The sequence below is a fragment of the Aptenodytes patagonicus genome, chromosome 14 (genome assembly GCF_965638725.1).
Source record: "Aptenodytes patagonicus chromosome 14, bAptPat1.pri.cur, whole genome shotgun sequence".
NCBI lineage: Eukaryota > Metazoa > Chordata > Aves > Sphenisciformes > Spheniscidae > Aptenodytes > Aptenodytes patagonicus.
The window spans coordinates 7,087,144-7,109,302 of record NC_134962.1 but is presented as its reverse complement, the minus strand read 5'-3'; the positions used below and the strand labels follow the sequence as shown (position 1 = coordinate 7,109,302).

The 22,159-nt window shown below is 47.9% G+C and overlaps 1 long non-coding RNA gene across 1 annotated transcript; it reads left to right on the top strand.

Annotated features, from left to right (window-relative positions):
• Positions 1-9,579: 9,579 nt before the first annotated feature.
• LOC143166993 (uncharacterized) lies at positions 9,580-18,791 on the top strand. Its single transcript, XR_012996479.1, has 4 exons — positions 9,580-9,795; positions 10,760-11,004; positions 12,164-12,248; positions 18,106-18,791. It is a non-coding gene; the product is annotated as an uncharacterized LOC143166993 (long non-coding RNA).
• The last annotated feature ends 3,368 nt before the right edge of the window (positions 18,792-22,159 follow it).

Below are 22,159 nucleotides of genomic sequence, written 5' to 3'. Positions count from 1 at the left end.
CTGGTGAGGCTGCCTGTAGCCGCAGGCGCCGTGCAGCAGCTATGATGTCCTGCTGCAGCTGATACACCAACCTGTGCTCGCCTGTGCCACGTGCTCATCTGCGAAGAGAACCGGAGGTGCCGACACTGTGGCTTTCTGTCCGCGTGGAGGACAGTGAACCTTGCACGCCTTGGAGCTTGCACGCCTGACATCCTGGAGCTGACAAAGGTGGGTTTGGGGTGGGTTGCTCTTTCCCGGCTCCTGCACGCTGCAGTAAAAGGTGACTTTCCTCCTTTACTCCCTAACCTCTAGTACCTCCGTTCTTTGCGCATGTCCTGACCTCACCATATTGCCGGTACCATCGGCTCCTTCCCATGTCAGGCCGGAGGTACGTGCTGATCAGCCTGCTGGCAGGTAGCGGCCGAGCTCTGCAGCCTAGCCCTCTGTAAGGGCACTGCTGTTGGAGGTCTTGTCTCTCCAGCCACCTTTCTCCGCAAGACCTCTAAGAACGGCATGTCTTCAAGGCTTTTGTATCTCTGTGAATCTTAGCTGAAATTAAACATTGATTTATAATGTTGCTGATACAAGTGAAGGTGTAGCAGCCCTGAATCTCTAGAAATTTAGACTACAATCCTTCAGACAAAAAGCAGCACCCCCAACAGCCATCGGGAAGGCAGAGTTGAAGAGGAGGAACACGTGGTATCTGTTCTGGAAAGACTGGAATTTAGTGACATCCTGCTGATAAAACTCTGTAGTTAGTGAATAGTAAGCCTCAAGGGACAGAGTTCATTCTGTAAGGATATGTTAAAGTTTATTTCCCTTGACTATTTTTTTAGAAGTAATCGTAGAACTATCTTCTCTCTAATGAGAATAAAGTTTGAGAGGCATACAGTGGGAAAATGCGTGTGGTTTGCTAAGATGGTTGGGAGATTTTATTGGAATCTCAGAACCTCTCTGCTTTGGTCTCCAACTTGCATGCCATGAGATCATCACATGCCTGTCAAACTGACCAAAAAAAGCTTAAAGTTCCCTTTAAAACATGATGCTTGTTTTAAGTATTTCTTGTTAATGTCCTATCCTTAGCTAAACTGAAGGACCACAATTGTCTTTAAGTGTCCCGTCTTGCTTGCTTTGCAGCCTAGATGCCAGTTGCAGTTGGTATATTTTGCGCAAGATTCAGAACTGGGGTGGCCCTGCCAAATAGTTTCTTAGTTGCATTTAAAAGTAAAAGGGCTGTTTATACACTACAATCCACAGAGGGTCTGAAATCAGTATGTCCTAAGATGAATGCAAATCATAGACAAAAAGTGTTTTGTTGGAAGGCTTCACAAATATGGAACTGATTACTGCTAGACAGCGCAGATTTCCTTCTGTAAGATGGAACCGATATAATTCCTTCCTGACAGCTAGAAATTATAATTGAGTTGGGTTTTTTTTCTGTTTTAAGCTTTACCAACCTTCAAAATGAGCAAGAGGGATGGAATCCTAATCCATCTGCGATGGATGGAAATTCTGCCTGTAAGCCAGGATTTTAATCTAAATACCTATCCAACTGCCCAGTTACTGTGGAGGTACTGCTAACAATTTCATAGCTGTGGTTTTGTCAAGCATTTAACTTCATGTGGATTAAAATATCTCTTACAGGTCAGTGACAGAATTCAATTTGCAAATTCACCACAGATCTTTTTTGGGGAAGAACCAATTTCACTATGACATTGAATAAAATGAAATTCTCTTTTTCAAATGTTGCCCTACCAGCTCTTTGTAACGCATCCAGCAGAACTCAACCTTTGTGTAGTATTTGCGATGTCTCTGAGAGGTTTTCTCAAAAGTTAAGGGTGTGAGTTGGTGAAAACCAACCCCTTCCCCCTGTAGAAGCATTCATCTGTCAGACCTCACCACTACTTTTTTCACCCAGTTTTTCGCTTGTTCCTTCTCATTTGCCTCCTTCATTCCTGTTGCCTACGGAAATCAGACAGCGCTTTGCTTGATGATGATCAGGAGAGCAGGGAGTGGGGAATGATCAGGGTGATCGATGCCCTGGTTTGGCAGCCCTGTTTGCAATTTGGGGCTGATTTGCATTTGTTACGCAGCCAAGACGGGCTGCCTCACCCAGCTGAGCTTCCTCCATCTTCTAGGCCACGTCCTGAATTTGATGGCGGTTTGAGTCAGGATAGGCTCGTAGCTTGTCACTGTATGGATTTATTTTTAAAGAGCAGAGTTGTATCCACGGTGGAGAACATCAAGATGTCCCATCTCTTTCCTTTCCATGTTACTGGTAAGAAGGTGTTTCCCTCTTCCTTCTGTGATCTTGGATGGATGGCCAATCTTTCACTCCCTTCTCTCCCATGTAAGTGATTTCCCCACTGTATGAGAATGTCTTAAGACTTAATTATTATGTTCGGAGGATGGAAGATGTCCATATCAGGGTACAGTGTAATTTGTAAACAGAAGACAAAGAATGCTTTCCCGTGGGCAAAGGCTGACTTGACTCTGGAAAGATGTTGTTAGCCTAAAATAGAAACAATTTGAGAGTGTAAGTTTTCCTCACAGTCATGAATGTCACATTTTTATGCCACGAGTTTCCTCTCTTTTAATTAAAAGTAATTCTGAGGAATCACTTAGTATCCACTTCGCAGTGATAAGTGGGGTTTGCCGTATTAGCATGGAAAGGGCTGCATTGAACGGGATGGGTGTAGCTTCAACTTGCCTACAAAGCTAAAGAAATGCAAAGCAGCTTATTGCTCAATTATGCTGACTTTAGCAACTAGGTAGGACAAATTAAAAAAAGAAAAAGGGAATATCTAGTCTCAACCTGGGTATTTAATGGGTCCCAAAATGTGCTGAACTCTTTAGTCTAAATGGGCTCTTTAGTGTGGTGTCAAATAAGTTAAAAAGCAGGGGAGCTTTACAAAGCTTCCTTCATTGTTTAAACTTGTTTAACTCATGTTAAGGCTAATGTACATTTATTCAGACTGACAAAGTGCTGAATTTACACAACAGGGTAGTAATAATTAGGTCAGATACTTTTAAATGGCATTGGGGGGGTGGGAATACTTGACTCTCTTATGCTTATGAATGGAAATGGTTATTAGCACGGGCCAGGCCAACCGCAATACCTGCATATGCTCTTCTCGCCCCCCAACGATTCCCCTTCCACGTCCGACGCCGAGTGCCGTGTCCCAGCTCCTGGGACTGTTCTGTTCAAGCAGCAGCTGCCGGTCAGGCTTTGCGTTATGTGTTACTTGTGAGAACATGGTGTTCCTCATGTGATTACACGTATTTTTTGTAAGCCCATAACTGTCCTTTGAAGCAGGCTCTCCTCTGCCCTGCTGGGATCTGACCGAGACCGATAAACTGCACTGACAAAGATGAAGACTCAGTCATTAAAACTGCATTGCCTGTTCAAGCTTATGAAGTTGAACTCTATTCTTTCATGGTGTCCACTTAAGACTACCTAGTTCTTATACATTTATTGTAAATGTGTCCCTTAACTATTAGCATCCCTACGGTTCGGCGATGAGGTGTCCGTATCTCGCACCTTTCTCAGAGATATTTGGTGCTGGCCACTCCTAGGACAGAATCCCGGATTAGTCCATGGAGCTGATCCAGCACAGCAGGATTTGTTTCTCCAAGAACGTTTTTTCTTGGCTTTCCTAATATTTGAACAAGCACTCTTGTTTAATTCAGTGAAACAGAATCTGCTTGCATTTGAATTGTGGTCAGCAGCGGGCATGCTGGGCTGGTTGGATCTCTTAAGCTGTAGCCGTTTACTTCCCCATTGAGATTTAAGCTACTCATAGCTCATTTGGTTTGCATGTTTCCATACTTTAAGGAATCATTAAACAGTCTCAAACACACCCGTCGGACTGGCTGCAGCGGCTGCCGCCAGCCGCGCAGGGCAAGGTCCATCGGCAGAACCATCCCAGCACTCCCGCGTTTAAAAACCGCAGGGAAGAGCCGGAATCTGGCTGAATGGGTGAAGATTTAGTCACGCACCCCCCCAACTACCTGACGGCAAGTACCTGTGAGTGTATATGAGGGGGTGCTCCCGGTGAACGCAGGCTCCAAAGCAGGGAGCGGGCATAGGTGCATCCGTAGCATCCCCGGGTGGGAGAGCTGGTGCTGTAGAATTGAAGTAGGAGTTGCTGAGCTGACACCGCGGCAGGGTGGGTCACTGAACTGCAGCTATTCCTTAAGGCTCACCCCCCGACCCCCCCCCCCCCCCTCCGCCCCCTTTGGCTTTTCGCCAAATACCGCAGCGCCTAAACGCGAGCTGCGCTTGGCCGTATCGTCCATGCGGTGGCACCAACGGCACAGCCCAGAGGGCGGCCGGCTGGAAGCCGGCGGGGGGGCAGCCGGGGAAGGAGAAGCCGGGAGAGGAGGGCGGCGGCGGCGGCGGCCCCGCCGGGCGGGCGGCGCGGAGCGGGGCCCCGGGTGGCACCTCCGCCAGGCCGAAGGCGAACGTCTTCCCCTCCGAACCTTCGCGTTCGCTTCCCTCGCTGCCCAAAGTTTCTGAAACTCCCTGACCGTGCTGTAAGTCACCTCCGTTTTTCAAGCTTAATAAATGGCTGTAGATAACAACAGCATGGCTAAAGCTTTCCCCCTGTCAGCCGCAGAGATGTGCGCTAATTGCCTGTAGCTCCGTGCGACGATAAGAAGATGGTGTTACAGCATCGCACAGGGGTCCGAGGTGCAGAAAGAGCTGCTGCGTATGGTCTGGGTAGCACAGAAGTCTGCTACGGTGTCTGCCCTGAAGAGTCTGTGGTCGCAGGATAAATCTGTTGCCTCTGTTGTCCTCTCCTGCTTTCTCAGTTGTTTTTGTACGCGTGTAGCTTGCAAGCTCTTAATATCGGGGAGCGCATCGTAATTACGAGTGAAGAAATACTAACAGTAATAAAGAGATGGACTGCAAAAAGGGGGAAAACATCTGCAGAGGGAGAAGAGGGTGGAGAAACGGTGCCCGTTTTTTAATAGGATGATCTCAAGTGAAAACAGCAGGATTTATTTGACTAATACACTGATTTTTTCAGAGAGTTGGTCAGAAAATAGAGGATTTGTTCCACATAAAATTCCAGTGCTTCAGAGCTTGTTTCCATTCCAGATCAGAATGAAAAGCACAAACTTCTCCCTGAAGTAATGTTCTGTAAAATATTGATTTGGGATAGTTGAGCTGGGCCCATTGCTTGAGTTCTTCCAGCTATGTTCAAATATTTTCTTTCTTAAAAACAAGCTACCCACAGAATTAATATTTAATTTGAAATTAAATAAAATATTTTGTTCCATCACCCCCTAAAAACACTGCAAATAGCTGCGTGTTTGGGATTTAAATCCTATTTTGTGGCATCTGTATTGCATTGAAACATTTTCAGCAGCTCTCCTTGCAATGTTTCGTACTCAACATTTGATTTGGAGAGATCCCCAATTCAAGTTGCCCGTAGCTGGAATTTTAAAAACAAAAGAGGGAAAGAAAAACTTGTCTTCTATTTTAGGGTCTTGCAGTACTGGAAATGCAAACACTGCAGCGTGAATATTTAAGTAGTGCATAAGAATCTAAAAAAGTGTAAAGCAAATGCAATGCAGCAGTCTATTTGCCTTGTTCAACTAGAGCAGCATTAAGACATTAAAAATGGATTTACAGATTTCATAATGCGATTGCAACATTCACACAGGTTGGGATTTTTAATTTAACTTTGAACTGGATAATGCAGATTACTTTGGGACCAGAATGGACTATATTCTAATGGGAGAATTTGCCTTACGCAGGATTAACATATCAAAGGCAGAGAAGGATTTTTTGAGAAGATGGCACAATGATCTGGCTTGCTTGCAAGGTTGACATCCTACTAAAGCTGTTGGCATCAGCGTGTGGTTTCAGACCATTCCAGGCAGTAGGGCATTAGGGAGGCACTTGCTCTGCTTTTGTCATGTTCCTTCGTGTTGACCACATGCGATACAACCCGTCATGGTACAGTCTGGTAAATTTTGCTTCTATCTTCCCTTGACCTTCGTGGTCTGAGCAAACAGCCTTCTGCTAAGCGGCAGCACAGCGCAATCCTGGAAGGGCAGTGTTGCTCTAGCAGTGTGCTGTCCTGGTAGAAGTCACGATGCCACTGAAAGCAGATTGCATTTTTGCCTGGACTGCCCATACCTCTCACAGCCAGTGGTGATTAGCTTCCATTCCCATCGTTGTAGGTTGTTTTGTGTTCACTCAAACTAAAGACATTTGCATCTGGAAGCAACGCTTGATGCGAACCCTCTTGTATTTGAGTACATGTTATCAGTCTGCTTTGGAAACTTGTTGGTGTGGATTTAGCAGTAAAGTAGGAGTGTGTGTGTGTGTGTCGCAGAGATGAGGAGCACTTGCAGTTCTGGTAGAGGTGCTGCACAGTCGGGGCAGTTCCAGGTCAAATTTGGGGAAGTTTGCAGAATTTGCTGTTACCAGCAGAAGCTGGGCTGTGTCTGTGAGAGATTCCAGCACTCAGTGCTGAGTTACTTTAAAAAAAAAATTACAAAACTAAGAAAAGCCAGTGTTTTAGCACTGTTGGCTGGGCGAGTGAGTAGATGTCATCCTCTCATGTTTCCTCCCTAACAGCTGCCATCGTGCTCTGACTCAGGTGTAGTTGATAACGTTGGTTTGAATGCTCGTCTAAATAATATTGCCAGAAAAGGAATTCAAGGCAGGTAGGTATTCAAAGAATTTGTACCACTAACAAGGGTAGAGAGCTGCAGTACAGATTTTGGAAGTACAGTGGAAAAGGTGAACAGCAGAAAGGAGCAACTGCCGGTGAGATGGAGGGACAGCCCACGTTGCTGTCAGTTTACCTCTGCACTGGATACTTCTCCTGGGGATCTGCACTCTGTCAGTGCAGCTGTGCCAGAGATGGACTACTTCTCCACTGCCAAACAACCAGAGTAATGAAATCCTTTGCTGTTTCACTCCAGAAGGATCAGACAAACTACTACCATCTGCACTTAGAAAGGTAGAACACAACTCTGAGCCCCCTGCACATGCAAATGTGGAATTTTGAAGGTGCTGTGTCTGTCACGCACTGTTTTGCACCCCAGTGCAAGGACATCAGATGGGATTATACCACCTGCCACCTCCTAAGAAAGTATATTCATTGGCCCAGCCCCTATCCATGTTGTAGCAGTATGTCTTAATGTGAAAGTCCCCCCCGAGATTTCTCTCCCTGATAAAAGGTTCTCCTTGACAGCTGAACTCTCAATATCACATAAGTTAGCTTTTTTTCTAGTAGAAGTGGAAGCAGGGTATTTGCAAGTATCAATAGCCCTATATCCCTCTGCACAAAGACGTCGCAACCCTCCGCTGGTGTGCTAAGCTTTGTGTGCTTTTCTAGGATGGTGGCATTTCGTGTTCACAAGGGTCATTCTTGTTCTTCAACAACGTCAGAAAATGGTCCATATGAAAACAACTGAGTGATGGGATGAACAAAAGGAATTATGAAAACTATATAATTTCATCTGAGAACTCTGATGCCTTCTGGGCAGTATCATATAATACCCAGCATGAAATATCCCATCAAACACGGGCAGCACAGACATGGAGCAATGTTAAGCAAGAAGTTTGACCAGAGCACTGATTATTGATTTCAAAACATTCCAGTGCTATGTGGCCACAACAATCCGAGGCAAAATTGGAGTCGTCAGAGAGAATCAAAGTGGTGCAGAGACGCTGCTCGCATGACGACTGTTGAAGATCACTTCATGCAGATATGCAACAGCTGCAGCAAGTTTCATGCAGAGACATGCCTTTATATTTAATTTAAGTATAGGCATCGGCACTCGCAGGGGAAGGAATGTTGTCTGAAAGTAATAGTGAGCCTTCTGCATCTGGAACGAGAATTCATATTGAATCATATCGAAAGTGAAGGAGTGGTGAGCAGCTTCAGTGCAGTGACTCGGGTTGAGGATCGTCTATGAACTGGGCTATCTCCTTACATGTTCGGAAATGAAAAATGAGGTTATCTGTAAGCTTGCATTGCTGCTGTCAGCATGATAGTTTTCCTGAGGATAAGGATACTGCGATTTGCCAGAGCACAAATTAAGCCATTGCTTTTACGCTTGGCCTTTTCTTAATCTACACTGCTGCTTCCCAGCCAGCTACAGCAGCCTCTGGGGATTCCTGGGCTATTTCCAAGTGACCTGTGCATGATAACAAAGAAAAATAAATTTTTATTCGCTATATGGTGATCCCTAGCATCCACTGGAAAGTATCTGGAGATCACCGAAGTTAAGCATGTGGGGAACTGGCCTCCATTAGTAGTTAGTCAGATACACCAAAACCAGCAAACATCTGTTTGTGTATTCTAGACAGAGTTTGAACGGTTGTCGTCTGAAGGGCACAGACAATTCTCCAGTGTGGTCATTTTTAACACCAAAATGTTGGATTTTGATGGCACAGCAAAAGGGTAAAGAAACAGGTTATGCCACACAATACATCCGAAATGTCACTTTGAAAGTCACTGTGTTTTTACGTGATCTCTTTGCCTTGTTTCTTCTAAACCAGAAGCCGTCTGGCTGAGGAATCTGGTCTGTCTTCCTATGATATTGGCAGGGGCCGAGGTCCACAGTATGTTGGGTAAAATTCATGATAGTATTTACAACTAAAACTTGCTGATTTTATCTGCTCTTCTTTCAAAGTTACACTGTATTTAATGACAGGTCTTTTTTCTGAAATGAAGTTTCAAATTTATCTGAAAAAAGCAGCAAGTGCTTGTGAAATAGGTTCATTCCTTTCTATTAGCTCTGGCTTCAAGATTTGGAGATTATTGAAACTGTTTTCACTAATTCAGCTTGGAGCATTCCTGTAGGTTTTTTTTTAATCTCTGAGGATGTTTCCTTTCATCAGCAGGTATTACAATAGCCTGCAATGACTTTTTCTCCTTTTGGGCAAAAGTTAAATGTGAATTTATAACACGATTGCATTAAGATTTCAGAACTGTGCTGCAAAAACGAATCGATGTTGCTGTGATCTTACTTGCCTTGAGATTACAGGCAAACAACACCCCCCCCCCCCCCCGCATTGATATAGTTAAACTTCCCATAGCAAGCTTGGATGATATGCTGAGCTCCAGTGTATTTTTATTAAGCTCCTCTGAAATTATTTTCAAAGGGTGAAAACCTAGGCTTAGCTAGCTACAGAGTTTAATGGAGCCAAACTGTTACCCATAGTCTTTAAAGAACATGCTGTAACCTTTTTGCTAAACAATCTGCTCTGCTGTTACCAAGTTTTACCCAATATTCAAATGAAACTTATTCCTTTTCAACCTTTGCCAAGCTGAGGTTATTAAGAAAGAGATACAAATTAAAAGGATTAAAAATGCAGCTCTAATTAAACACATATGAGCAGTTAAGAGCCGGCTCTGCCCTGGTTATCTGTGCACATAGAAGTATCACTCACAACTTAAAACAGCCATAGTCCCCATTAAGTGCTTGCTAAAGGCACCACCAAACGATGTAATAATGTGCTGTGTCTTTCTCTAGAGCTTTTTCTATGTAGGTCCTAAAATATTTCAAAAAATTAGATGAGCTATTGCTATCCCCACTTGCAAAGGAGAAGAAGCTGAGGCAGAGAGCAAGGAGAGGAGCATTTCTCTGCTTGCATCTTCAACGAACTTGAAGTACGCGGCCTCCTCCATGGAGAAGAGCTCCTGGTTGTCCCCAAAGGCTGTGGCAGTGGCATGGGACAGGATGGGGATGGCTCGCCCTTCCGAGCAGACCTGATGTTTCTTTTCAGAAGAATGTAAAGTGCAACGAAATCGTATCGAGCAATTTTGGCTTTCTATGACAAAAGTGAGTTGAGTTGGTGTCTCTTAATAAGTATCTAAACAGGCCCATGACACATAATCACAAAACAGCATGTGCGATCACAGCTCGGCATTTTAAAGGATTAGAGGGGGATTAGGACGTTTGTAAATTCCTCACCAACCTTTTGTAGAGACAGGATGGAATATTTTTTAAAGAATTCACAAGCAGCAACTGTCTGTTAAAAGCCTTTATTCCCCTGATTTGTGCTGGGTGTGGATCGCTTTGTGATTTTTTTTTTTTTTTTTAAAAAGGTAGTATAACATAGCTCATCAATCTCGGCTGCGTATAAATCCTTGTTTGTACGATTCCTAATAAGTTTCAAGGGCTTTATGCTCCTCATGAAGAACGGGAAAACCTCCTTGCACCAGAGTATAACAGGTCCTTTCATTCTCCTGCTGGTGCTGCTGGTTTAACACACCCACCCAAGGGAATAATATCACCCGGGGAAAAAAGTGAGTGAATTTTGATCCCCAAGAAGTGTTCTAGAAAAGCCACTCATATTCTAGTACTTCTGGGGCCAACATATCATGATTGGCTTGAAAAATCACAGTAAATAATCAGGGTTCACCAGACAGGATAACAGGACTTACCTGCTTTTTCTGGGAATGGGAGACAAAGCTGGACAGGAAAGGAGAGGAACACCCTGACTCGCGCCCGCATCCAGGTGAGATGATCTGACAGATCATTTGGATACGGTGCATATTAAACAGGGCTGTTCAGAGCATCCCTCAGGCGAAAAGGAAATACTATGTAAAAAAAAAAAAAAATCTGTTTGCTTGAATGGGTTAATTTTTCAATAATATTTTTGGCTATCAGTTGATGGGAAATGTTCTAGGGAGAGTTGTCTAATTGTCCACAGGTAGGAGCAGCTGTGGTACCCAGTGCTAACCCGCTTGTTTTGTAATGGAGGTGGGACTTTCTCTGTGTTCATATCTCTTTCTTTGTCCAGGATTGTAGCTTGGTTTGGGAGCATGGATAAAATTCAGGAACGTTGCAGCTAAGGCTGCAGGCCAAAGCTGACAGTGCTGCAGGATCCATGGGTTGTCATCTTCTCGCCAAGGCTGCTGAGGATGGAGTTTCTGTGCTGCCCAACGCTACCTGCTTCTAGCAAGGTGCAGTAATCCTTGCCTACTTGCAGATCTGCCAAGGATAGGCCAACAAAAAAAGACTGAAAACTTTGGGCCGAGCTTTTAGGTAATTTTATTTTTTTTCCCCGAAAGTCTGAACGTTCAAAGCTCTGAACCTGGCAATTTCCTCTATATTCTTATCTTACCACTGTTTCTTTAGCCAAAAGCTAATCTTGACCATGAAAGCTACTTTGGGTTAAGGATGTGAATTTAAAACATCCTATCTAGTCCTTAATAGCCTGTGTATGACCACTTACTACTACTAGTCTGAAGAGGTCTCAGAGCAGTCACCCATGGAGGTCCTCAGGAACTGGCAAACCTTTCTGGACAACTCCATAGGTGAGCAAAGAGCTGCAGCAGCTCTGCCTTTAACAATTGCACACATTCTCAGAAACTTTTCTTATTTCTTTTATTTTTATTGTCTGCATTTACCAAGGTACAATCATAAGGGGATTTGCCTAGAAAAGGTTGAGGGAAAATATATGCAGGATTTGGAGGAGGGAGGGAGGGAGAGTCCCCCAGCCGTGGTGTCAGGCTTCTGGCCCTTTGCTGTTGTGTGAGCTGGTGACTCAGGTATCAATACAAGTGACTGGGCCACCACCCAGGCAGCAAAAGCATCCTCCCTGCAAGGAAAAGAGGGGGGGTTCCCATCCCATGTCAGTTTGACTGGTTCTTTGCTCCCTTCTGGCACGTCATTCGCTTCTGAGTATATTTGGAGTGGTGTTCATTTGCCAGATTCTGCGTGGGTAAGTCGGGCATGGGGATGTTAATTTTTGTTGCTACTTGTCCTTCAGACATGGCCTGCGAGTTCTGGCCCAGGGCCAGGCTGAAGAGGTTAACGCGTTGCTGGCAACCCTCTAACCAGAAGTAGTTTGCACTCCGGTGCTTCGCTCTGTAGAAACACAAACACAGTATTTCATATGGTCACCCCTTAGGAAATACAGTAATTCGCCTTAGTTTAATTAACCCAGGGAGGCCATTGTACTGAAATGCAGCCACCTGTAAGGGAGAGCAGAGCAAGCACCATGGTTAAATGGGAGAAAGGTCCCAATTTTAAACCAGAAGAGTAGGTGTAAATCTTCCCCTTAGAAGTGGGGAGGGATTAGTACATACAGGCCCAGCAGGAGCCCAGTTTATTGCTAATTGCATCTTCACATTTTAGCCGTATTAAAAAAAAAAAAAGATAATCCTTGAATATTTAATGTCCCATTTCTTCATCATCACAGAGATTAATTGGGAAATGAAAGTAACTGGAAGAGAGGGGCAGAGACCAGAACACCACAGGGAGCTGCAGCCTGAGCCCGGGTGCAGGTAAGGCACAGGTCCCTGCCCTTCCCCTGCTGGGGTTGTGCAATGGAGAAGCACTCGCCACCTTGAAAGGTGAGGGGTTTTGCTCTTCTTGGCCTGCTTTTCTCCTCCTCCTTCAGGTTTTAGTAATTCCTGGGTGACTGATACTGACCTCGGGGTCAGGAGTCTCCAGCTAACAGCCAGGAAATGCCCTTCCCATTGGTCATTATTGCCTAATTAACAACTGGAAATATTTCACAATCAATGCCAATGACACAAGATGGCCGTTCTGAGGGGTGGGGGCTGCAGAGCACTTGGCAGCATTAGCGTGTGAAAGCCCCGCAGTGGGATGCAGAGGCTGAGTGCATGCCTCGCCTGCTGCTGCTGCTCCCCCCTGGGCTCCAGGCTCAGGAGCGGTGCTTCCAGTCTCGCTTACACCGAGAAGAAAGTTTTTCACAAATACAATGGCTAGAAATGGCTGGGTTTAAGGACAGGTATTTCCAACCAATGCCGCTCTGTCAGGAGGGGCTTATAAAAGCTGGGAATGACGAAAAGGGCTTGAACAGCCCATTCCCTCCCCGTTACCGTTTCTGGTCTCAGACAATGAATCCTTGGCTTGAATCAACACCAGGCTGGGCTGAGCCAGGTGTCTTCTTGGCCTGGCAGGGGCTGTGAGAGAGCAGGAGCAATTCCCGGTCCTTCACCCAACTTCATCTGCTGGTCAGGACAGTCAGCCACCAGTGATGTGGCCTATATATATAAAAATATATACATATCTTTCATGAGCGACTCTCCCTATCCAAGGAGTTTTACAGTGCTTGTGGCATGTTGAAAGGTTTGTTAAAAAAGCTGAGTTTTAGAAACAGCCTCCCTCTCTACCTGATGAGGAATGTAGTGGGGGAGGGAAGTGCATTTTAATGTCCTGGGTGGCTGGCATGGAAGAGCAATGCAGAAACTGCTGTAGAGTAAGAGGGTTTGAGGGCTGGAGCTAGCTATTGGGTGTCTGGTCTCCGTGGGAGTCCTCCATGGGCCACTTTAAGTCACTGATCTGGCAGAAAATTCACACAACAAAAGCAATGCATGGAGGGGTCCAACAAGTGCCAAGAGCTGGATCCTGCTGCTGGGAGCCCAAAAAAGGGAGGAGGAAAAGATTAAAGAGCAAGCCCCCCCCCCCCTTTTGGCACTGGTGAGCCGCGTTGGTGCAGCTGCTCACAGAAGAGCAGCCAGAGGCCACATTCGCTATAAGTGAATCCGGGCACTTCCACAGTGTCGAGCATCACACATCCGATGAGCATCAGGAGTGCCAGGACACGTTTATCTCTGCTGAGATGGAGCACATGGTGTAGCACGTATACCAGCCCGATGCTTTGTCCTGCTCTAGTATGCGCTTTGCCAGTACCCCAGCCAATTCACCCCTTAAAAAATACAATAAAATTGAACCAACAGAGGGAATTTTCTTCAGTGTGGACATGGAATTGCTCATCTGGCACCCAGATGCCTTCAGACTGGATTTGGCATCTTCTGGCAGCACAGCCTTACACAGAGAATTAATAAGGAGCAGCTAACTTCATACCATTGTAATGTAACATTAACTTCCATCTGCAGGCACTGAGAGTGTTGTGGTGACGTATCGATAGCAGTATAAGCGTATCTCACGTGCCTATACAACGAATACAGCTTATACAGCTGCTCCTGGTGAAGCTATGGTGGAGGGACCAGAGCAGGTGAGCCTGCTCTGAGAGCTCCATAACTGGCCCGTTCCTTTTGGGGCAGGATCATGAGGTGTGTAAATGTTCTCCCATGTTACACCACCAAATTAAAGAGGTCAAGCCAAACACGAATACACCTGAAAAAGTATTTACTACTATAAATATTCAGTATTTACTACTGAAAATGAAAATGGATGAAATACAGCTGAACCCTTTTTTAATGCATTTTGCTATTTACATTTGTTCTTTGGGGATACTTGGGCTGCAGTCGATGTCACTGTTTCCTTTGGAGAACCAGAGTCCTTTTATTTGTGTTAATCATCCACCTGCAATAAGAGAAAAAAATAATAGAAATAAAAGCAGCCTGTCACTGTGACATAGCTAAGGAGAGGAAGAACAGTGCAAAGTAACTGAAGTTCTTCTGTTAAGAGTGTGCTTTTAAAGGGTCACAGAGCTGATCAGCGAGGAGCGTAACTCGGTCATCCTGACAGCCCCGTTCCTGCTCTATTCGTCACAGTGATACCTAAACCCTGAATACATCCCTGGGTATTCCTGGGTCATGTTTGCTTTTTCTCAGACTAGTCTCCCAGCTAATGCTTTCAGAAACAGGTTTGAAATTAAGATTTCCATATTTATGTTCCTGTTAACATAGATACATTAAAAAACTTAATGAGCTTATGTAACAAATTGCTACATGACTTTGCTAACAATTCAAGCGAGGATCTGTACTTAGGTAGATAAGAATGGCATTTGCAATGGCACCAGCTCTGGTAAAATTACAAGGAGCATCAATTGCATGCTTCGGGTAGACTGTCCTGAGACTGGAGCCTAAAGGTCTCTGGCATGGTCCAGTCCCACCGGCAAGGTGTGTGCGCGGAGAGCCATGTGCCACAACCCATTTGCGGAGCTTAAACAGGGTGATACAGCTGCAGCCTCTACCCAGGGTCTTTGCATGTCCAAGGGACGAGATGAGGCTGTGGTCACAGCCCAGGTCTCGGCAGACCTGGCATCACTTCTTTGCCATTACAGCATTCCTGTGTTGAGCAAGACCCTTTGGGCACATCTGCAGAGACCGGAGCTTTCTCTGTGCCTGCTCTGAACTGGCTCAGTGTGTCAGCGGGTTTGGGAGGCCGCCAGCCATTGCTCTGCCGGAGCCAGTGTGCCTGCTCCAGTAGGGAATTGGTGTCTCAGGCACTGTAAGGGCTCCTGGAGCTCCCAGATCACATCTGGCCAGCTTGGGGCAGGGGCAGGGCGAGCTGGAGGTGTTCGTAGCTTGTAGATAAGCTTTACATTTCCATGTTTCCTGCTTCCCCACTATAAACAAAGAAATACCGCATCCCCCAACTTTTGGGACAGGAAGATGGCATGCTGCCTACGTGTGTAGGTAGTGCAGAGCTGGCGAAGACTAGAGCGTGGCAGACATTCAGCCAGTCTGAGACTGCTGAAGCTGTAAATTCTCCCCTACTTGTGTGCAGACATGGTCCTCGCTACTGACCAGGCTCAGGGGCACAACACGCTCTCCAGAGAAGCTGGGGCATTGCTTTTAGGAAAGGAGGGCTCAGGATTTAAAAAAGCAAGTACTCTTCCTCCCCAGTTAGTGCAAAGAGTTTTATATAGACAAGTCAATAGACTGGGGCTCTTTCACCCAGTCTTCCAGGAAGCCACCACTGGCCAACAGCTGTGGCAGCAGAAGCGTGAACTCATCCCTCCCTTCCATTCATTGCAAACCCTCCCTGTGACTATTTACATGCCACCATTATTAAGTAGGGCCAGGTTTGGGCTCCAGAAGGCACTGTGGGCTTGATGAGGTTTGGCTTTCTTTGCTGGAACAAGCCGCAGGCGTAAGTGGCAACTGGTGCCCTGGGTATGGACAGGAGCCTGGGTGCTCCCAGGGCACTGGGGGCTCTGGGGGGTTTTGGCCTCACGGCCATGTTTTGCTGGCCACCGTGGTGGCTGCAGTGGCGTTGTATGCTGGCTGGGAAAGAGCAGACGATACCTGCCCCACCAGAGAACAACACTGTGCCTTGGAAACCTGGGAACCAACTTGAACTGGTGAAGAGATTCGTGCTGTTCGTGGTGATGTTGCTCTGAGCGGCTCCTAACCACACTACAACAGATTTACAGTCTCGCTGAAACGCAAGCGAGGATTCCTTTGGCAAAACTATGCTGGGATAAGCTATGCTGACAGAAGAGCACTTTAGCTGGTGTATTCTGTGTTTACACAAGAGGAGTGCTTTATCGGTCTAGCTATACTGGCAAATCTCCCCTCGGGCTAGTTAGTCTTCTCTCTGCAGCTTTGCTGTGTAGCTGTACGGGCAGAGTCTCAAGAAGAGATGCATCTGGCAGTCAGCGAGGGGACTTGCGAGAGAGCCTCGCCGTGCTTGCACGGGGCAGTTTGCCAGGCTCCCCCCCGAGGCAAGCATTGCCCGACAGCCTGGACCCAGGCTGGAGTTCAGGTCATTCTGGCAGCACACCAGCACACACCCTCAGTGTGGACACGGTGCGCTCCGGGGTAACCCGTAATTTGCATGGGTGCAGCTTGACCTGGTTTGAGCCCGTGTCTGCCGCTGGATTTGCATCTGTTCAGCTGAGCTGGTTTTGTTTCGCTGCTGAGATTGTTTTCGATTCTAATGCAGCCCAGCACAAGGAAGTGGTGGCTTCGTTCAGCATCAGGGCTGGCTTTCAAAGGCAACCATCCATCTTGCACCGATACGACTCTCAATTGTAAAAACTGCCTTCCCTGCCCTCCAAGTTCCCTCTCATTCCTCGACAGACCCTTGCCCCATGGCTCCCCAAAGCAAAACTTCACCATGCCCCAGAGGGAGGGAGCAGCTATTCTCATGTCCCTTCCTAGGCTTCCCTCGGCTGCTGCCCAAGACCGTGCCCCCAGGGTCATTAATCTCAGCTCTCTGGACCACCAAGTCATCTAACAGTATAAATTTGATCTGGATCAGGTGTGGACCTACAGCTCCCCTTTTGCTGAGTTAGTCAAAGCACGTGGTTAGAGTCAGCTTTGGAGTTTTTGTAAATTTGTTTTGGTGACAGATGATGGACCACGTCTGGTGCAGTGCTGTGGGCAAGAGAGATCTTATGCAGCATAAAACTGCTGCTACCAAGTTAATGTCAGCCTCTTTTTTAATGCATTTGCATTGGTAGAGTGAATTTATACTGACTTAGTGCTTTCCAGTGACGGATTTTTGTACTACTAGTAGGAGATTTAAAGCTGCTTGCACTGTGTTGCCCGGTTGTGTCTGGACTGTGGCTCCTAAATCCCACGGGATGGGAACTCTTGGCTCTTTCCTGAAACAACTATGTCAGAAGTTGGAAATCCAGCAAATACCTTTGTTAACAGCACTTAAACTTCTCTGGACTGATACATACTGGGCACTTTTCACTACTCCAGCAGGTAGAAATGTAGCACAGGCAAAGAGCTAGGGATCGGGCGTGGAGAGCCATAGCTGCCTGATCACAGTGGTGTTCCTGTGCAAAACTCTGTTAATAACAGCAGTGATGGGAAATCTTGGAGCATGGGTGCATGTGCACAGGTAGAGGGCAAAAGGGATGACAGAGGAAAAGTTGGAAACCCAAAAATGAAGATGCCTGAAAAGCTGCCTGAATTCAGATTTGAACCGAAGCACCCTGAATCGTATTGCCTCCATTTTATTACTGAATAGCGAAGAGTGCAGGTTTTTAATAGAAGCAAAATTATCTGGACATCGCAAGTCTGCGTCCTTCTGCAATCATACCTGCATGCAATTAGCTGAACACAGATAAGAGGTTTCTAAGTAGTGTGAATTCTTACACCACAAAGTATCTCCTTTGTGCCTTTGCAGCAATAGTGCTGCATGATGTTTTGCAAATAATTTTACACAGAAAAAATAGAGCTATTAGAAAAAAAAAATCAGAGCCTGCATATATTTGCTACAGTGACCGTGCAACATCATCCTGGACTCCTGTCTCTGCAGATACACCTGCAAAATCAAGTCCTTGAGAACGCAGCTTGGAGCAGGTTTGGAAGAATTTGAAGGAATTTGCTGGCACCTGATATTTTATAATGCTGACAGCCCTTCACTGGTACCTTATTAGCCTGATTATAAATGACAGAGTGCATTAGGTGTAGAGTTTTGACTGATGTAATTTTTGCCAACAGTTCCATTTTTTTCCCCACACAGCTCTGCTTCATCTTGCCGTGTAATGGAGTTGCAGCTCACCAGCATGTCAGCAATGGAGAAACACTGCAAAGGAGGAAACATGGTGCCACCAAACCCTCTGTATTTTCCAGTGCATCGCAGTTAAGCAAACGCCTGTGGTAATCTATTAACGGGGACATGGAAGGGAAGAGAGTGTCTTTGTTCTCGTCTTTGCTGCTACGTGATAAAAAGGCCAAAGAGTTTGGGAGTTTTGTATTTGTCTAAATTTTTTGTCCCTCCGAGCGTTTTCCCCATATGTGATACATTTCAGATTTTGTCCAGCCGAGCTTTGATGGAGGACTCTGGGGAAGACTGGCTATCTAGAGGGATTAGGAGTTTTCAAGAAACTTTTTCTAAAAGGGCAAAAGGAATGGGAGGCTCATATTGAAAGATTTGTGTTAGCTACAGCCTGAATTGAGCTGAGCAATGTTTTTTTCAGCTCATTTCTGTGTCTGTATTTGAAATATGTGCTTTTCTGCTGTTTTAGCCTATGAGATTCTTTCTTTTTGTGGTACCGGGGCTTTTTTTTTTTTCTTAGTAGTAGTATAAGCAATTAGCTGTAGGAACATATGATCCACCAAGGCTTTATTTTTTTGAAGTATGAATTATGTATACTGTGCCAAGAGCCTGTTAAAAAGAGCCTAACTAAATGTATGAATCCTGATTTCACATTTAGCATTGTGGTGTTTTGACTGGTTTTGTTTTTTGGTCGTGTTTGGTTTTTGATGTGGAGTCTGCTTCCTGCACTAACGAACCGAGTTCAATTACACACAGTCCAGCAGCAACATCCTCTGGAGCAACACTCTGGCTAACAGCAATGAAGTCCATGGCACTGCTGCTCCTAATGGACATAAAATGGAGGGAATAAAAAAAATCAGAGTATCTCTCCAGCACAGAGTGATCACACGCTGCAGGCAAAATGTCAGAGCCCTGAGGAGGTACTTCAGGATCACTGGGCAGAGGTGCAAGGGTCTTGGGGACCATGGCTCCCACTTCTCCCTTGGTCCCACCTGCTAAGAATCCAGCTCTCGCCAGCACTGGGGTTATTACCCTTGTTTTATGAATTAGGAGACCGAGGTAAATGCAGCTGCAGTTACATTTGTGGTCATCCACTGCCTCAAGGATAGGGACAGGCTGGGAATTTGGGTCTTCCTCACCCATGTCCCATGCTGTGGCTGCAGGCAGGCTCGTGTGAGCTCCCTCCTTCACTTTCAGGCATGCATCTCCTGCCGCGAACCATCCAGCTCAACAAAACTTCTTGTGTACAAAAGCCAGAGAAACTCCTTACAGGAGCCCGAGGCAGCTGTGCATCGCTGCTGAACCTCTGCCACATGCCATGCAGCATCTAACCTAGGGCCCGAAAGTGCCTGGTGTCAAAGTCTGTCACTTCTGCCTGTGAATTGCTAAACACATCCTCTCCGCTGCAGGCTCACAGCATGCCATGGCCAGGGGACTCTGCTCCTCCAGCTCCATGGGGAAGGAGCAGGAAGAAAACATAGCTGGAATCGTGTTTATTAAGCAAATTAATAGGTTGGGAAAAAACTAGCCGCGGTGTGGGCACGCTTTCTTCTCGCCTCCTGCAGAAGCGGGGGCTGGAAGCTGAGGCAAGTGACGAGTGCTCGACAGTGCATCCCCTCTCCGCTCCCCATCATCTTCTCTTTCTCTGCTGGGGGGCAAACCGCGGAAGGGCCGAGGGCTGGGGCCGTCACACTCGCAGCCCCCGACGGGGCTCCGGCTCCCCCGCCGCACCTCAAATGCTGGTGTAATACCGGTGTGGGTGCCCGGAGCCCTGCTGGAGTCCGACGTTGCCAGCTCCCGGGGATGCGGGAGCCCCGGGGGAGGTGGAGGCAGCCCGGACCGCCGCCGGGGCGGTGCAACCGAGCCAGCGCCTCCCGAGCGGCCGCTGCCCTCCCCGGGGGGGCCAAAGGGCGAGGAAGAGGCTCCCGTCGGTCAGGGATGCTCCCGGTGCGAGCAGCCACGGGGAAACACACGCACACACCTCCCCCCCATCCCCCGGGGCGCCGTAAAGGGAGGGGAAACGGCGGATCGGCCGCAAAAAACTCCTTAAAACGTCCCGGCTCTGCCGCCGCCCGGTGGGATCCGTCCAGCAGCGGGGAACGACCGTGCGAGGCCGCCACCGAGAATAAGGCCCGGCGGGGGAAGCCCCGCGGCGGCGGGACCGTCTCTTCGTCCCCCTCCCGGGCCGGGGGGCTGCCGGGGCCAGGGTTTGGGAAGGGGGAGGACAGGCTGGGCAGGGGGCGCGGATGCGGTACGCGGGCGCGCAGCTCCGCGCCCAGGTGTCCGCGGCTCCGCCACGGAGGCGGCCGCCGGCGCCGCACGCCCCATGGCTCTGCTGGGGAGGCTCGACTGGCAAGTACGTACCTCTGCACTTGTCCTGGCCCCCCCAGGGACCCCACCCCCGGGGAGCCGTCCCGCCTGAGCAGGAGCTCCCCGCCCCGCAACCCGGCCGGGGCAGGGGGAGGCTCTGCCCCCTCCCCCGGCTTTGGACTGGGGAGTGGGGGGGGGTCCTGCCGCTCCGGGCTGTGGCAGTCCGCTGCGAGGGTGGGGGGGACACCCCGCTTTCCGCCCCTCCCGGCGGACTCGGTGTGGAAGTTACGCGGAAAGTCTCCCGGGGCAGCAGCTCCCTTTGTAAAGCTCTGCAGGAGCCGAGGCGACAATCCGGACAGGTTGCTGCAGTCTCATTAATGATACAGATATGCGTGTGTTTAAATAATTTTTAGAGGAAGAGGGGATGTAACTAATTAGCATCCCCACACTCTCTTTTAATTGCTGCCAAATAGGAAAACTACTGAATGTGACAGAGGCTTAGCAGTAGGCTCTGGTTCCCCTCCCGAGAGCCTGTTCACACCTGGGGGTGCTTTATGGTCCCCCATGGGAAACTGCGTCCTCGTAAAAAGAGAGGTGTGCGGGGGAACTAAGCCCTCAAGAAGCAAGAAACCACTTCTTGGAAATAGGGGATGTCCCCAAAGTAAAAAAAAAAATAATAATAATTGGTGCCCTTAAGTAAATAAAGCTGCCACCTGTCAGGAGCCCCCTCCCTGGCTGCTCCTCGGTTCCTGCACAGCTCTCACCCGTGTCTCAAAAGGAGTGCCCAGGGTAGTGCCGTGTCCCTGCGGCAGCCCCGGCTGCCTGCGCCTTTCCTGCGCCCGGGAGTTCCCTGGAAAGGGAGAGTTTCGCCGGGCGTGGGAGGGCACCAGCCGGGCGGTGGACGGGCGCTGCCGCCGGTGTGCTTTGCAGGTGGCCCCCGGCCCGCCCGGCTGCAGCCCGCTTCTCTGTCGGTCTGCGTAGAAATGTAGAGGATTGCGGAAAACCAGCTTCGGAGGGAGAGCGGCTCAAAAAACGTTACCCCTCCCGAAAAGGCCCGAGCCCAGATGCCGGACCGTTTGCCCTGGTTTATGCAAGGCACCCCTCGACAGAAGCACCCCGGGCAGGAGCCTCCCTCGGTCCCGGGGGCGGCATCACCTGCGCGGCGGCGGCCGGGGCGCGGGGGGAGCCCCACTCGGGCCGGACACCCCACGGGAGGCGGCGGGCGGTGCCTGCCCTTGCCCTGCCCTGCCTTGCCCGGCTGTTTGCTCCCCGCGGAGCCCAGACCCCCGTGCCGGTCCCCGGCGGCTGCCGGTGCTGCGAGCGGAGACCGAGGAGCGAGTGGGTGTACGGGAAAGTTCGTCTCAAGCTTCCCCGTATTTAGCCTCTTCTCTGCTTTCTCGGTTTGTTTTCTAGGAAGCCAAGTGCTTATTTTGGTCGCCTTGTTTAGGTAATTTCTTATAAATTCCTCATCCTCTTCCACGCCTATATTTATAAATATTTTTATATACACAACAAATAAGAAACTGAATTCATCCTCGTGATTTTGGCCACCAAAAGAAACAAAGCGAAGGTGTTCAGACCTTGACAATTCTAAAGAATGAGAAAATCATGGTCGCCTCTCAGTGTGACATTTCTGAGCAGAAAGAAAACCTGGATTCTGAGGTTATGATAAAAATACCAACGTTGCTACGATGCAGGGTCTCTTTGG